The sequence below is a fragment of the Hyaena hyaena genome, unplaced genomic scaffold, assembly GCF_003009895.1.
Source record: "Hyaena hyaena isolate Hyena2069 unplaced genomic scaffold, ASM300989v1 scaffold_1013, whole genome shotgun sequence".
NCBI classification, from domain to species: domain Eukaryota; kingdom Metazoa; phylum Chordata; class Mammalia; order Carnivora; family Hyaenidae; genus Hyaena; species Hyaena hyaena.
In genome coordinates, this window is record NW_024081648.1 from 313,791 (window position 1) to 331,548 (window position 17,758).

The 17,758-nt window shown below is 39.9% G+C and overlaps 1 protein-coding gene across 2 annotated transcripts in view; it reads left to right on the forward strand.

Annotated features, from left to right (window-relative positions):
* Positions 1-2,831: 2,831 nt before the first annotated feature.
* The window catches only part of MPP6 (membrane palmitoylated protein 6), a 101,782-nt gene continuing 86,855 nt past the window's right edge, over positions 2,832-17,758 (forward strand). For both annotated transcript variants that reach the window (XM_039221787.1, XM_039221789.1), the window contains exon 1: positions 2,832-2,959. The gene's annotated coding sequence lies outside the window, so the exon portion shown is untranslated. The remainder of the gene's footprint in view (positions 2,960-17,758) is intronic.

A 17,758-nucleotide genomic window follows, 5' to 3' on the forward strand; every position in this document is an offset into this window, starting at 1 on the left:
AAAATTATCCCTCTAGAGTAACCTTGAAGGAAATGAAAAGTTAGACTATTAAGGACACTGGAGAGAAGGATTCCCCATCATTTTCAATCATAACATTCCCCTTTCTGGAATGAAGAAGTTGTAACAGATATAGGAAATGGATGGGTAGTGTCTCAGAAATTATGACCTCTCGGAAAGGTGGGCTGGCAAGCAATGATGAGAGTTCCAATGTTCCTATTAGATCACTTTAAATTTACTCCGGCATGTCCCACCTTTAAAGTTTAGAGGAAGGGCAGAATGTCCTAAAGTGGCATATTATTTATAAAAGAGAAGTAGTGTTTCATAATATAACCTGTATATGAGTATTTGAAAATATAGATGCTGAAAGAGAAACTTCACTGGCAAGAGAATCCTGAAGAGAAGCAATTGAAGCAATAGTTGTGTAGAAAAATAATTTTTTTCTGGCTCTGAGGATGAGGCTGTCTTACAACTATGATAAGCCTACATCTAAGAGCTGCTGTCATTATTTAGAGAATACACTTGGAATTTTAAATGAAATGTATTTGTTCCTGTATTCCTGCTCCTTAATGCTGGGTCCCTAGTACATGCAGAAACAAGGGAGCTGGCCAGGGCTGAGCCTAGCTGTGAGTCAGGGAGGTCTACACGTGACTTGAGAGGCTGAGCCTCCCCTGTCCCTCCCTCCCTAAAACTTCCTTGTATTTGCAGGGAATGGAGATCGAGTGGGAAGTTAGGACATTGTTTCCAGAAGACTCTTGAAAAATAAAAGGGGACTATAGGGATCAAAAACACACCCTGAAATAACATTCACCTCTTTCCCTTCGAGGAGCCCAGGGCACTAGCTGGGGAGGAGGGGATGTGGTGAAGTTGGGGGTCAGAAGGAGAAGAGAATGAAAGTTCAGAGGCCTGGGTGGGGTGCAGCAGGAATGAGCCCCTGGGTATCTTGTGGGATGCAAATGAGGAAGAAAAGGAAGACTTGAAAGTTATGCTGAGTCTCAGAGAAGAGAAACCTTATTCTTCCATTCTGCCTCCACCTTGCCTGTCTTGGGCGCACCAGCCAAGCTACTTCATTTCATCGAGCTGGCCTGACTACAGGGAGGGGGAACACAACGTGTGTCCAAAGCCACTCTGTACCCTTTAGTAGTACATTCAGGCCTCCTTAAATGCTTCCAATTTCCCTTCCTTGGGTTTGCTGTTCCAGGAAAGAAGGCTCTCAATTAATGCTGGACAAACTCCCCTTGCATGTTGGTTTGTAAAATTAATGATCCTACTGGAAAAGTAAATTGATCCTTGAATGCTTGGTTGAGGCTAAGGAGAACACAGAACACTGTGTAGGGAACACAGAACACTGGGCCTTCTTAATACACCCCATCCATAGTATTCTCTCTTTCTCTCTCTTTTATAATAACCACACTCACAGAGAGGGGGGAACCTGTATAGTTTGAAACTCATCTCTGAGTCCAAAAGACCATGATGCATTCACTCACTCTGCAAACGTCTGTCATATATTATTCTGCTTTGCGGAGGGCTTGTGCAACGAGCCCAAGAGAAGCCAAGAAAGGCTGCACTGAGGAGGCCTCCTGATGGGATAGTCCTCGCATATCAAGTTTTACTTGCACTTTCTACAATCACGATTTGAAAGGACTGCGGTAAACAAGCTGTACAAATTTTTTTAAGGAAGAACGCAACAGCTTTTTCAAAAGCCCCCATCACAGGTCTGACGATTCATAGAGATCTTTAGTGACGAGCTAGATGTTAAAGGAATCAGAAGTTCTCTGATTGCTCTGCTGTGTTTTTCTAGCTCCAGCCTCTGCTGCACTGCATTGCTCAGTTCCTTTCAGCTGAAAAATTCAATCTGCGCTCCTGTCAAAATGTGTCATCTCACCCCCGGACAGTCATCACAGTTCACCATCCTCCATGCAGAGTCAGAGTTGAGGTGGCAAGGATGGCGCAGCTGCCCCTTCTAAGGTCTGGGAAGGCGAGCAGTTTGGGACGAGCTGCACAACTGGTGAACTGGGAATGTCCAGCAAAGCCGGCTCTGGGAGTTATCACGGGATACCGGATACTCGGTTCTATGAAAAGGGCTCGTGTCAGTGCATCTCCCCGGGTGTGAATCACTCTCCCCGGTTGGGCCTTCGGGAGAAAATTCACGAAGGACACCATGAGCGTTGTAGACCCAGCATCGGAACCAGGGGTGTGTGTGAAGGTGAAGGGAGGAGATTCTCCAGAGGCTTTTCTTCTAGTCTGTTTATCCTTTGTGTCCCAAGACTGGGTTCTTTGAATGTAAACTCTTAGAAAGGGGGCAGGGAGGAGCCTCTTTTATGTCCCACGAAGTACCTTGCCTATCGGTAAATGCTGAACGACAGCGGCGATTTCGGCCCGGAAGACCAGCGCCGATTGGATCTGACCGACACCCCCTCGCGGGCGCGATTCCGGGCGGGGACCTGGGGACCCTGGGAGAGGCCGCCCGGCGCAGGCGGCTCAGTCAGGCCCCGGCGCCGCGGGCGCAGCCTGCGGGCGCTCGGAGGGGGGCTCCACCTGGCCGCCACGCCACGGCCGGAGGGGCGGGGCCCGGCTTCCTGGAGGCGGCGACGCCTCCTCGCGCCCGAGCGCGCGCTCCCCGGCGTCCGGCGCACGCGCGGGGCCGAGAAGGAGCGCGCCCCGGCGGCGGCGGTAGCGGCGGCGCGAGGAGCAGCGGGAGGAGGGCGGCCGAGGGGAGGCTGGCCGAGCGCGCCGTGGCGGCGGTGGCGGCGCCGGCGACCGTAGCCGGGACGGAGTGGGGAGCGAGGGAGGGGGCGGAGGGAGGGGAAGCGGAGAGGAGTGAGAGCCGCATTTCCAATCCCCAACTACGAGCCCCGAGTTTGTAGATGGGGCTGCTCGGCGGCGCCTGCGGCTGAGGGAGAGCAGCAGCGGCGGGCGCAGGGGAGCGGCGGCGTCGCGGAGGCGGCCGAGGTGCGAGCCGGTGAGTTGCTGGGGCCCCCACGCCTCTGGGGTAACGGTCTCGCCGCGCGCCGCGGCCGGCCCGGGGGCGCCCTGTTGCTCGTCGCCGTGCGCCACGCGGGGACCCTGGCCCGCCCCGCCCCCTCAGCACCTGGGCTCGGCGCGCGCGGGGGGCCCGGGCGGCGGAGGCGGCGCGGGTGGGGAGGGCTGCTCCGGCGCCTGGCCCGGCCCGGCCGGCGCAGAAGGGGCGCGATTTGCCGGGCGCCTGGCTTCCCGGGCTGCGGGCGGGCCGGCGCGCGGCAACGTGTCTGACCCATGCCGCCCGCCGGCGCGCGGCGCCCAGCTCCCTCCACGCGCTCTCCGGCGCGGCCCCGGCTGGGGCAGAGCTGGGGCTGGGGGCGCGCAGGGCCCCCTCCGGGCATGGGGAGCGGTGCGCGGGCGCCGACACCCTCTGCGGCGGGAGTGGCGTTTAAGGCATGAATGGAGAGCCGTGCCGGGGGTGGGGGTGGTAGTTGCTGTGCCTGACACCTTCGGGGTCAGTGCCGAGAGGGGGCGATTCCGCCGGCTTCTGGCGTGCTCCCGAGCCCCAAGTTCTTGCGGGAGGAGGCTTTCGGCAACTATTGCTGCTACTTCCGAGGCACGAGACTCCGTTGGTCAAAGTGGTTGTGGGCCGTGCATACGCTGCTCCGGAGGCGTTTGCTGCTGAGGCAGTGTTTTCCGATCTTCGGTATATTAATCTGGAACCAGAACATCCTCGGCATATTAATCTGGAACCAGAACGGTGGTGATTTTTTTTTTTTTTTTTTTTTTTTTTTTGCGAGGTGGAGGGCCGGTAGGGAGTCAATTGAGGGATCAAACAGGCCGGTATGTGGTAGGATGTGGATTAGTTGGTGGATTTTTTTTTCTTCTTCCAGAAAGACTTTTTAACACCTTGTTGGGACTGTAGTTTCAATCTCAGCAGCACCTGGGATTACAGTAGGAGATTATACCCCTTAAACTTCCATCACTTGGGGCGTGCATTTATGTAAGGGGGCTGGCGACGAAGAGAATTGAAGGCTGATGGGGAAGCTCAGAAAATTCTCCGCATTACTTATAAACAGCCTGTTAAGGTCAAGCTGGCAACGTTTTACTCTTTCCTACGCCTTGGGGGATTGTTGGAATTTTACTTTAGGCTTACTGAATTGGTCTTCTTGTAGTATGGCTCATAGCATTTGAGGTGTGTTAAAATGCTCTTCATTTGGAATGTGATTTAGCAGCCATTTCTACCCTTGAAATCTTTGAAATGGTCGTTTGGAAACTTATGCATATCGAAGATATTAGGCGAGGTAACTATCAATGCAGAGATAGTTGCGGTACGTACATATTACAAGGGACCTCAGGTAATAAATGCCCATTTTAGGTATCTATTGTGGAGTTATGGTAAGGTATGAGGCCTGATTGTAGTCCTGTCTTCTGAGGCCTTTTTTACAGTAAACAAAGAACTTTTGTGGGCTGTGTCATTTTGAGGTCATTTGTATCTGAAATCTATCATATATTTAAATACATGTTTAAATATATGTTTGCACAACATGTTACTTTTTAAGGTCCAGGTTTCTTTTATTTTAGGCTAGGGTTACATAATATTCAAATGGTAACACTTTTAATTGCTCTATTTTGTCCTTTGGGGTTACACAGTAAATAGCTTTATGAAAAAACATCCAGGGGGCGTGTGTGTGTGTGTGTGTGTGTGTGTGTGTGTGTGTCTCCCCGTCTGTGTGTCCTCATTGATGCTGCTCAATTCCTTTCTTACCTGGAATTTTTAGAGTCAGTTATTTTACGTTCTAGATTAAATAAAGCCTGGAAGAATTAAGGTGCTTGAGTCTGGTAGTGATATATAAGACTTGTTTTTTGTTCTCTGAGCCAACTGTTGGATGTTTTAAAAAATGAATCATTTTTCTTAAACATTTGAGGGAGCAGTTTGCTTTTTTTCCCGAGTCTCATTTCAGGCTGAAATTGTTCCAGAAGACTACACAGCCTGCTTCTCTCCCTCCTTCCCCACTCACCTTCTTCTTAGCTGGGGATAACCAAGAGAACCGTAATTGTGTTACCTTTTTAAAAGGCTGCTTTTAAATTGAAGTTGAATATTTCCTATAGTTTTAAAATATATTTTACCATTTTAATAATTGATGTTTAGAAGACAGATATTTTAACTAAATACCTTTCACATTTTTGACATCCAAGCTTTTGTTAAAAGTGAGTAGCAGCAAATTATTACTGAGAGTTGCAAATAATACAGGGTAAGTGCTAGTCAAAGGCTATCTAATTGTAAAAACACCAAGAAAATAAATATTAAAAGAAACAAGACGACCCATTTGTATGTTTTACAACACTTACTGTATTATAAATTATAGTAGGTCTAGGCGGTTTTGAAAAGAGTGTTTTTGCAGAGTAGACATTAGGTATATAACACTGATAATTTTCTTTTCCAAGGTAATTTATTTGGTAAGTGACTAAATTCATATCAGAACTCTACTTCGGGTAAATGTGGTTGACTTACAAAGGTTATGCTGATATTTATTTCAGGAAGAATGAACACCTGCCTGTTTTAGATAACACAAATACTGGGTTGTCTGAAGATACTGTTTATTCCTTAAAAAAATTATACTGAGAGGGGCGCCTGGGTGGCTTAGTCGGTTAAGCGTCCGACTTTCGCTTAAGTCATGATCTCGCGGTTAGTGGGTTCGAGCCCCGCGTCGGGCCCTGTGCTGACTGCCAGCTAGGAGCCTGGAGCCTGTTTCAGTCTGTGACTCCCTCTCTCTCTGACCCTCCCCTGCTCACGCTGTCTCTCTCTCTCCTAGAAATAAATAAAACATTAAAAAAAAATTATACTGAGAAAAATTATGCTAGTTTTATTTTACGTGTTGATTCTTTACTTCTGAAAACAGGCTTCGCATTTGTGAATATCATAAGAGCATAAAAACATAAAATATCTCTTTACTGTTAGGTTGCTAGTTTTGAATTAAAGATTTTCTTTCTTGGAGGCAGCCAGGTTCTGCATAGTGTATTTTGTGGTCATTTTCATAGAAGCTGCAATGATTTCCCCACTCTTCTTGTTATTTGTCTGTGACCACTGGGGGGAGACTATTCACTTTAGGTTGACCATATCCCTCCCTTATATACACTGGCTGCTGCTAATCATCTCTGGGCACTTTGCCAAACTGCTGGAAATGTGTTGAGGAGGATGTACTCAGAATCAAGTCTTGATCAAGGTGTCTAATGACTTTTATTTTTTTAACTCACACCACACTCGCAAAGTACCTCTCTTTATAGATTGTGTTATTAACAGTCTACTTTTTGGTCTGTTGTTAAGTGGGCTAACTAACATAACAAAAGATGAGATTCATGACTACATTAGAGCTTTCAAAGTCTGACTTAACTGACATTTATCTTAGTAGCCATGTAGGCTTAATTACTTGCCTAGTGTACACAGAAATAAATTGTCTGGAAAGATCTGGAGAAAGCTCTTTTCCATGAGGTGTTCTATATCTGAACCTCTTCAAAAGGTTGGTCTTCTATTTTAAAAAGTTTTCAGAGGAAGAGATATTAAAGCATCCCTTGTACCCAATTTCACCACAAAGGAGGAAGTTCTTTTTTTTTTTTTTTGTAGTAGTAAAGGTAAAATTAAAATTCACGACTTTGTTAACTTTGTTGAATTATGTGTGGCTGTTCTTAAAGTCAGAAATCTGTCTTCCACTTTTTCTCTTCTGATACTATTTAACCTTGGCAATGTTCAATTCAGTAATAGTGAAGGATGTTATGTTTATGGTAGCTTAGAAAGAGCTTAAATTTTTATCTTCTTCCTTAACTGAGACATTTGTACATCCTTAATCATAGTAAATAGGATAGAATATGGAGTAGTTTTTAGAATTTTATCATCCCAGATTCTTCTTTTTAAATGGCTTTGCTTTCATCCTAAATTAAAAAAATATATTCATGGTATACTAGAAGGGGTATTTTCTGCCTAGGAAATGTTCATTTCTAGCTAACTTCAAGATTGTGTCAAATACTTGGGGATGATGATTTCTAAAGGCCTGTTTTGTTAAAGTTATCACTGATTCAAGACAATATGAGAATTAAATACAGTGTTGTTTTTTTTTTATAAAGCTCAAGTTATTTTCAAATCCTTTCCTGCCTACTAATTCCTATACAAGAATTGATCCCTATTTCACCATCTTATATCTTTTCCGCTTAGATCCACTACTCCTTTACCACTTCTTTAACATCCTCCTTATTCTGTCTACATAGCCCTACTTTTTGTCCCTCAGAAATGTAATGGTTTGTTCCTGACTTAGGACTTGTACTCTGCCTGGAATTCTCTTCCTAAAACATTACATGACTGGCTCCTTTTCATCATTTCAAGTTTCAGTTCAAATATTATCTTCTCAGATAAGCAGTATTATCTAACCACCCCTGTAGAATGACACTATCCTTATTTCTTTCTATCTCATTACCTTAAAATTTTTTTTCTGCAAACTGCTTATCACTATCTGAAATTGTGTTTTTATATTATCTGTCTACTCTCACTAGAATATAAGCCCCATGGAAACTGTATCTCTTTTATTTAACTATATTTCAAACACTTAAACCTGTTCCTGGCATGCACCTGTCATTAAATAAATATTCCTACTTTAAAAATCTGAGGTTCTCTCCTTACTCAGCTTTTGGTGTTAAAATGTCCCTTTATAGAATGATTTGAGTAAATGATAGGCTACTTTTGGCTCTGAGTAATAGAAATTCATCTAACTGGTATAAACAAGAGGTAAGATTTATTATAAAGATACAGGGAGTATCTGATGAGATCCAAAGGTTGGGACTCAGGACTCCATCTGGTGCCAGCATGATACATTTCATCTCTTTATTCCTCATGTACATTTGCTTCATTTCTTGCTGCAGAGGATCACTTCCTCATCCTCTTAATGGAAAATGTGGCTGCCAGCATCTCCTGAGTTTTCTCAGTACCAGCCCAGATGACAGGAAAGAGATTCATCTAGTACCCATTCCTCTCCAGTTCAACAAACTATGTTGTACTATTAGAACTTGGTGGTATTTGCTGTAGCCATGTGAAATGGGACTGGAGAGACAACCCAAGTAGATGCTGCAAGGATAATAAATGTTCACCCTTGACTACCCCTTAGAAGTTTGGTTTCCCTTCTTTTAAATTTTGCTGGTATATAAAGTTAGAAGATCCAGAAAGCACTGTTCTGGGGATATTCAAAAGAAATGTCCTTTTTTTCATGGAAGGAATTTACAGTTTAGTTGAGGACAAAATGATATATACATGAAGGAAACAAATGATCAAACATACCATAATGGTAATATAGGAACTGCAGAAGATATTTGCAACTTGTATTGCAGACAAAAGGCAGGCTTCCTTAGTATATAATGAATACCTGCAAATTGGTAAGAAAAAGACCAATCATAAAGTTGGGCAAAGACTGTAGACACATAATTCACAGAAAAGGAAATCTAGATGATCCGTAAGCACATACAGTAAAACCTTGGATTGTGAGTAACTTGTTCTCCGAGTATTCCACAAGACAGCAAACATTTCTAATAAATTTTAACTTAATAAGTGATGTCTTGCATTATGAGTAGTATGTGACACTGAATGTCACATGTTCACAACTGAGGCAATGGTTCTCTCTTGCTCACTTGTTGCGAGATTGTGAGTGATTGTCTGCCATGCTCAGATGCTCGGTCTCAGGCCATGGTGTTTGGCAGAAATCAGTGGTTTTTCAGGATGTCAGAAGGTGCCCACAACTGGCACTAGTGTATTTTTTGTCATTTCAAAAAACCTGTGGACAGTCCTTTGCTTTTCCATACAAGAGTAAGCTTAGGAATGCTTTACTTCATTCTAGGTCAGGCTGCCTGCAGATATAGGCCCTTTGCTGCCTTATTGACAGTTACATTAAATACAGTATATGACAAGAGTTTTTTAATGGTGTAGTCAACATCTGTGTGAGTGTATAAAATGGCCCCCATGAATAAAAAGTTTGAAAAGAAAGGTGGTAAGAAGAAGCAGATGATTACAGTGGAAGTTAAGAGGGAAATAATCAAGAAGTATGAACGAGGTATGTAAGTGGCCGAAGTTGTAAGATTTTATAAGAAGTCTACGTCTGCATCTCGTCTACAGAGGAGAAAAAGGTGGAGGAATCCCTTACTACAAATGAGGTTTGGGAGATATGTAAAATTTGGGAAACTGCAAAATTTTGTAGAAAAGCATCACCTGAATAAGGTTGTGCAGTGTGAGGGATGAATCTGTTTAATGACAATGCAATGTCCTATTTCTGCGAAGTCTTCAAAAGGAGACAAAAGCCAGTGTCATGGGACAGCTTCCTTGTTAAAGCTGCACGAAAAGAAATGATTCCATTGAGCTAATAGATAACAGTGATTCCATAAGTGATAGTGAAAGTCATCCTGCATGACTCCCTCACAGTAGCCATGAAGGTTTTCAAAGATAAGTGAAGGTTAATTTGTTCATTTTTCTTTACTTTTTGTATTTTCTTTATTATTTTGTATTATGTATTGTAATCATTTTTATATGACTATTTTGGGTTGTGGAACAAATCATCTGATTTGTTATGGGGAAATTTGCTTTGATATACAGGTGCTTTGGGTTATACACATGTTTCCAGAATGAAGTATACTCACAGACCAAGGTTTTATTGTTTATTATTCAAACTCGCACGTAATATAAATTATATTAAAACTATAAGGTACAGTTTTCACATATTAGAAAGACCAAAAGATTTTGATAATACTTTTGAGGAGAATAGAGACTAATAGGTGCTCTCTCATGTTGCTGGTGGAAATATAAATGAATAGAATTTGATGGGATTGAAATTTCTGAAGAGTACTTAGGTAAATAGAAATACTTGGGAATATGCATAAATTAATGTAGGTATATGGGAGAGGAAAGAACTAATGTACAACTTAATTATCTTAACATTAATTTGTGTTTTATATTTAGCTTTAGTTAGTCATGAAACAAGCCCAGGCTAGGTAGGGTAAAGCCAGCAAGGTCACTCCCCTCCCCCCAACCAACAAAGGAGATTCCTTTTAGGATCATATTCAGTTCCTGTTCCCAGATCACCCTGTCTTTTACCTACTGCTCATGTTTGTTTCTAAATCACTGAGAGTTCCATATACTTTGTATCTTTCAGAGGCTAGCACTTTGTTAGCTACTTAGTAGCACTTAAGTAGACTGAAGTGACCTCTGCTTAGTTTATTAGCTTTTCATGGACTCACTTCATAATTTTATGCTTTTGGAAATCTTTGATAAAAGGTGATTTAGAATTTCACTTGATAAATGTACCTAAGATTTTATTACAATAAATGATCAACAGGACAGTTTCATAAGTTGTTTCTAATATATTAATGGAACTTTACTTTTATGTGCTTCTTTTGTTCTATAAAAAGTTGTTAGATCTTAGTTGGGTTAGATAATTTTCTAGAACAATTTGTGAGAAAATATGAGGGAAATGACTGAGCAGATTAAGGGAATATGCTTAGGAAAAGAAAAGTGATGAGGGATTAGTTTAGAGAAGGTATGTGGTAGAACTCAGAGGGGCTACATCTTAGGAAGAATTTTCACCTAGGAAAATGCTGAACTTGTTTAGTTGAATACATATTTCAAGGATATTATATATACTGTATAATATTTTTATTCTATAGGTCATATATCATTAATTGACTCTGGTACAGAGGTTCTCCACCTAAGTAGGCATCAGAATCCTTTAGAGTTATTGTACACCAAAGGATTCTAATTTAGTAGGTCTGGTGTAGGGCTTGATTATGTTTATATTTTTAAAGTCACTGAGAGCCAATATTTGTAAAATAATACATTCTGTAAAATATTCTCTTTAATAACCAAATCAGCATAGCTTTTACGCTCCTATACCATTTACATAACTCTAACCCTAGAATTTGGTCTCTTCACATGGTGTCTACTTGAGTCAGATTGCTATCTCTACAAGCATCAAATTGATTTCCATTGCTTTGCTGACTTTCATACTCTTACCTTTGTAACCTTGTTTGTTCTTTATTAATAAATGTTCAAGCTTGCCTCTCCCAAGAAGCTATCATTGGCTGGCCTCATTCACAACTTTTCTTTTCCTGTGCTGCAGGACAGATTGTAGCACAACACTTACATAACTGGCAATAACACATATGAGTGGCTGATTATGTGCTTTCTCTCACATGAGCCTTGTGCATACACACACACACACACACACACACACACACAGTTTTACTGTTTGAACATCCTTAATATTTCTTCGTAGTACCAAGAGCTTGGAGCTTAGTCATAGTGTCAGTGGCGTGAACAATATTATTGAATGTTTATTATATTTTAGGACTGTGCTAAAGACTTTCCACACATTTTCTCATTTGCTTGTTGGAAACAGATTTTTTAAGTCAAGATAAAACTCTTATATATGATTGTGTCAGTTTTCTGTGTCTGCTATAAGAAATTGCCATAAACTTAAAACAATAAATTTAAAACAAATGATTCTCTCACATTTCTGGAGGCCAGAGGTCTGAAATCAGTATCCTCGGGCCAAAATCAGGGTGTCAGCAGGGCTGTCCTCCCTCAAAAGCTCAGGAGGAGAATCTGTTCTTTGCCTCTGTTTTATTTCTGGTGGTTGCCAGCATTCCTTGGCTTGTGGTTGCATTGTTCTAGTCTTCAAGAGCAGTGTTTCAAGTCTCTCTTAGCTCTGTTCTTATCTCCTTCTGTGTGCATGAGAGAAAGAGACCTCTCTCTTTGCCTTTCTTTTATAAAGACCCATTTAGTGGCATTTAGGGCTCACTTAATGATCCTTGATAATCTCCCTCTCACAAGATTTTCAATCACATATGCAAAGACTCTTTTTCCAAATAAGGTAACATTTCACAGGTTCCAGGGACTAAGACCTGAGTATCTTTGGGGGACCATTATTCAGCCTGCTACAGTAATAATTCTAGTATATGTGCTGCCGAAGCGAGCACTGCTACAGTAATAATTCAAATGGTCCAGAAAAGGAGGGCTGGTAAAATCTTTGCCCCATCCTGTCCCGGTCTTTGTGAGTCAGTGTTTCTTAGCCAGGGACAGATTTTGCTGCCTTCTCCTTGCTCCCCCAGGAACGTTTGGCTGTCATAACTGGGAGGCCAGTTATCAGATAGAGGCCGAGGATGCTGTAAACAATGCATGGGACAGACTACCATGGCAAAGAATTATCCAGCCCTACATGTCACAGTGCTGAGATTGAGAAACAGTATTTTAAAGTTAACTATTGCCAGGAGTTTCTTGTGTATCATTCCTAAAAAAAGTTATATACTTGTGTCAGCCCGTGTCATGAGTAAAACCCCCTCATCCGAGTTATGACTAGTGGTGGTTGTGGTTGATTGAAGTTGATTTAAGTGAGGAGTCATAAAAAAAAAAATGATTCACATGTACTTTAAATACTATATTTTTATCTAAAAATATAAATATACTGTACATTCATGTGCCAGTCTTTGAGTATGTATCTTTTGTCTGGAGCCCGGGATCATCATTTTTCTATAAATTAGTGCATTATCACCAATTCATAGCTTTGGAGTAAGAACTTAAAAGTTTATGAAAGAATCTGAGCGTAGGATACTTGTATGTTTTATGACTCCTCGGTTGTTTATAGTTGCCTTGTGTTTAATTATACAGATTGTTCTTGGTTTTCTTGTTGTTTGGTCATTTGCTTTCTTCGGGTCTCTCCAAAGCATTAAACTTGATTTCATATGAAGAACAATATAGCTCCAAGGTCTTGTATTAGGTACAATTTGTGTGTATGTATAAAATATACTTTTATATATATGAAGTGATAAATATGTGTAATATATATATATAAATTCTGTTTTGTCTAAGTAATGACTCTCTAAGATACTGGGAATACTACCCCCCATTGCAGCTAATCTGCATAGCCTCTAATCTGGCAATATGATGAAAACTAGTATTCTAGTTGCTACCAAATTTTTGCTTTTTTTAAACTTTTTTTTTCAAATTTTTGGAAGTTGTAGAAAATTTTGTTTTAATACTGTAATGACAGTTTATAAATTATCTATAGGAGGTTACTATAAATACTTTATTGCTATTACCAATATAATGCTTGAGTTACTTTTCTGCTAAAGGAAACATTTGCTTTTCATTATAATTATTATTTGGAGTTTTGCTTATTAGCAAAATATTTTCACTGCTTATATAGTTAAATCATACAATTCCTTGAAATTTAGGTACTTCATTTTATTATTTTCTTAGGATGGCAAAAGAGTTAGAGACATGGGTTGTAATCCCAGTTTTTCTAACTTCCAGCTCTTTTACTTTGTTCAGGACACAGAGCTTTAAGTGATACCAGACAGTAAGCTTGCTGGCAGTCATGTCTGAACTCAATATACCTCATGTCTAAAGCTCAATATACCTCATCTCTAAAACAGAGGTTATAATATTTGTAGTGTTACTATAAGATTTTAATTAGATAATATAATTGTCCAGCACAGAACCTGGTACATTTTGAGTGTTCAGTAAATGTCAGTATCCTTTCCATCACTTACTGTTAGGTCCAGGGTTATATGTACACTGAAAAATATTTGTTGAATAATGTTTTCAGTTGCCTTCACTCGATGTATAACTTTCTTTTTTTTCCACTCCACTATGATCTATGTCTCATTTAGTAAATATATTTTAAAAGAACTTTGCTTTTAAAGTAGTCCAATAAATTATGTGCTGTTAACTAAAGTTAGTCTTATTTTTACATGACATTTAAGTGTGTTTACAAAGGCAGATCAGGTGAAAAGATGACGATATGAACTCAAAGATTCCTTCCAACATATTCTGAAGAGTTTATAAAACTCACATAGCCCTAATTTTCCCTTCTGGTTTCCCTCTAAAAATCTACAGAAGTAAATAGTGTTTGGTAATGTAGCCACCCCCCCCCCCCCTTCTTTTTTGAATGAGGAGAATGACCATTCTTGTAATATGTTCCTAAGTGTCTATTATCAGATAATAGGGATTTTTTAGTATCTTGGATGAATGTGGCTGTCTTCAAGTGGATTTGTCTTTTTGTTTTACCTAGAATATACATGTCTGTGTACATGCAATAAGATGTTTTATGGCAAATTTAGCTTTACATAAATAAAATTTTATGCCTTTTAATTCATCTATTAAATACCCTTTTATCTAGGGCTTAATACCCTTTTATCTGGGGCTTTGATGTAATAAATGTGGGTAACTGAGTTAAAGAAATTTAATTCATTCAAGTTCTTTACTTTAGAAATTAAACAGTGGTCATGCATATTTGTATGTAAGTTCATTTAGATGTTTTTCATTTTCTTTTTCAAATGAGTAATCTTTTGGAATGGGGGATAAATGAAAAAACCTTAAACCATGTTTCAAGAAGTTTGGGATACCTATTAAGACAGAAATAGGCAAAGTCATAACTGGATGCCCTCATCATTCTTAGCATTAGGTTCTTGAAAATCCGAAGGTAGACAAATACTCCCTGAAGGAATTTAAGATGTTATTAAGGTTAAGGAGTTTGTGGTTGTGAATGAACCCTTTAAAAATCTTTATAATGTGTGTCCAATTAAAACCTTAAATAAAATATATCAAACAGATTATCAACATTTTATGCAATTAAATTTGGAAATATGAGGTACTATATAGTTATTTTCCATTTGCCCCTATTTTCTTGAAGTAACTTTTCAGATTTCCAATCTACAGGGAATGGACTGGGCATTAATAAGTCTAAGCATTTTTTAGGATGTCTTATAAATAAGAGTCTTTCTTATTTTCACTTAAAAGTTACTCCAACTTTTAGTTCCTACTGTTCTAGAGATAGCATAACTTGGATATTTAAATTTAAGAAATAAGCTTTTAGTAACCTTTATTTAACTCACTCAGCTTGCTAGAGCTCAGTGGGTATTTATAGTTCTGCCCATGATAACTTCATGCCAGCACTCATCAGAACATAACATAATGTAACACTGACTTGGTTTATCCTTCTCATTCTCCTATCCTCTCTTCTCCTTCCCCATAGACTTTTCTCAGATTGAAGGCTGGACATTTGTTTTGCTCCTTCTGTCTCTTCTAAGAGCACAGTGAAAATATCTTCTCTTACTCTGCCATCTCTCTATTTCCCTTTTCTTTTATCTTCCATACCCGCAGTTCCCCCCTTTCCCAATATACCTCCAAAAAGAGAACCTTAGAATTTCTTACACTCAAGTAGAAATTTTCACTGAAAGTAAATGTGTGTATATATGTATATACTGGAATTTCACCCAATAAAAGGGTTACTTTATACAGTTTATGTGAAGAAACAAACTGTCTTTGCATCCTCTCAGGCAAACATTGTCCCATGCTCATAGGCTGTGTTTAATATTTATTACTTAAATTAGGAAACACAAATTAGCATATAAATAGCATTTTATCATGTGCAGTTCTGAAAGAGTTTGAAGTTTAGGAAAAGAAATTCTCCTCTGTAGGGAGGGACTTTGCTACTTACTTGATTGAATTAATTTTGAGATGAGTCCTTTTAGCTCTAAAGTGTGTTATAAATTGATTAGGGATGGAATAGCTAAGGAAAAAAAAGAATGTTGTTGGGTGAGGTAACATCAGTGAAGGCATATAAGTAGGAAGAGATGTGGTTGTGCATTTAGGAGGTAAAAAAAAACAATAGTTAGAATACTTTATATTAGAGAATAGAGGAATTAGGCTGACTAGATAAAACGCTAGATTTTTTAAAGAAAAATTTAAACATTCCCAGATAATAAAACAGTTTTTCTAATCTAGTGTTGTCATTAAAATGACATTTTTAAATGATCTGTGTGATAGTTTTGTGCTGGGTGAGTTACAGTGAAGAAGAGAATAATGGAAAGAAACTTGCAGTGACAATTTTTAAATGTTTATTCATTTTTGAAAGAGAGAGAGTGCAAACAGCAGAGGGGCAGAGAGAGAGAGGGGGAGACACAGAATCTGAAGCAGGCTCCAGACTCTGAGCTGTCAGCACAGAACCCAACGTGGGGCTCAAACCCACAAACTGAGATCATGACCTGAGTGGAAGTCGGATGATTAACCTACTGAGTCACCCAGGCACCCCTCTTGCAGTGATAATTTAAAGGAAATAAGAACTTGAAAGTGGTGGCAGAAGGGATGGGGAGTAAGAGATGAATATAGGAAAATTATGAATTCCCTGTGACCAATCAAGTGATCTAAAGGTGTGTTTTTGAAGTTTGCAAGGGATTCCTAGGCAAAGGACAGTCCCTGGATTTTCAGGGTTTGGGGATCTTTTCCAAAGGTAAGCCCTGATCTTGTTAAAAGGTTCATTTAGCTTCTTAGTTTTTAAATAAGTTTTTGTATTCTTTAGATTTAAGTAGGTTATTCTTAACTGTATTTGACCCCTTTATTATTATTAAAGATGGAAATGTGTTTTGTAATTACTTACCTGGGTATTAATTAGTCACATTTCATTTATCCCTGCATAAAATACCTTTAACTTCAAAGGAAAGGTATTGACAGTAAGGATGATGGGTGAGCAATGTGGTTGTTATGAAGGGGAGTGGCAAAGGAACTGTAAATATTAGGGAAAAAGGAAACTTAGAAAATCAAGATATGTAGGGGTGCCCGGGTGGTTCAGTTGGTTAAGTGTCCAGCTTTGGCTGAGGTCATGATCTCACAGTTCATGGGTTTGAGCCCCGCATCAGGCTCTGTGCTGAGAGCTCAGAGCCTGGAGCTTGCTTAGGATTCTTTGTCTCCCTTGCTCACAGTCTGTCTCTGTCAATAATAAATATTTAAAAATTTTAAAAATCAAGGTACTGATAGTAAGGAAGATTATAAGAATGTTGAACAGGATTTTTTTTTCATGTTATAATTTATTTTTATTTTTTTCATAGTTTATTGTCAAGTTGGTTTCCATATAACATCAGTGCTCGTCCCAACGAGTGCCCTCCTCCATACCCATCACCCTCCTTCCTCTCTCCCCCACCCCATCAGTCCTCAGTTTGTTCTTAGTATTCAAGAGTCTCTCATGGTTTGCCTCCCTTCCTCTCCCCAACTATTTTTTCCCCTTCTCCTCCCCCACCGTCCTCTGTTAAGTTTCTCCTGATCCACTTATAAGTGAAAACATAAGGATCTTTCTCTGCCTGACTTATTTCACTTAGCATAACACCCTCAAGTTCCATGTTGCTACACATGGCCAGATTTCATTCTTTCTCATTGCCATGTAGTATTCCATTGTATAGATAAACCCCATCTTCTTGATCCATTCATCAGTTGATGGACATTTAGGCTCTTGCCATGATTTGGATATTGTTGAAGGTGCTGCTATGAACATTGGGGTACATGTGCCCTTATGCATCAGCACTCCTGTATCCCTTGGGTAAATTCCTAGCAGTGCTATTGCTGGGTCATAGGGGAGTTCTAGTGTTAATTTTTTGAGGAAGCTCCACACTTTTCCAGAGGGGCTGCACCAGTTTACATTCCCACCAACAGTATAGGAGGGTGCCCTAAACAAGGAATTTTAAAACAAAATTTAAAAGCATTCAGATGGTTGAAAGATGCATTAAACAATGTTTACATTAAAACATTAAACATTAAAACAATTTTAGAAGTTGTGGGCAAATGAGAGAGTATGTGACTTGATTTTTATTATTAGATAGCACATGTAAAGTATGGTCCTGGGCTTTCTTTGACAGTTTTTTTTTTTTTTTTAATTTCACTAAACACTGTATAGCAAGTACTTCTTTCTGTATAGAGCTAAATTATGAGACATTTACTAGGTAA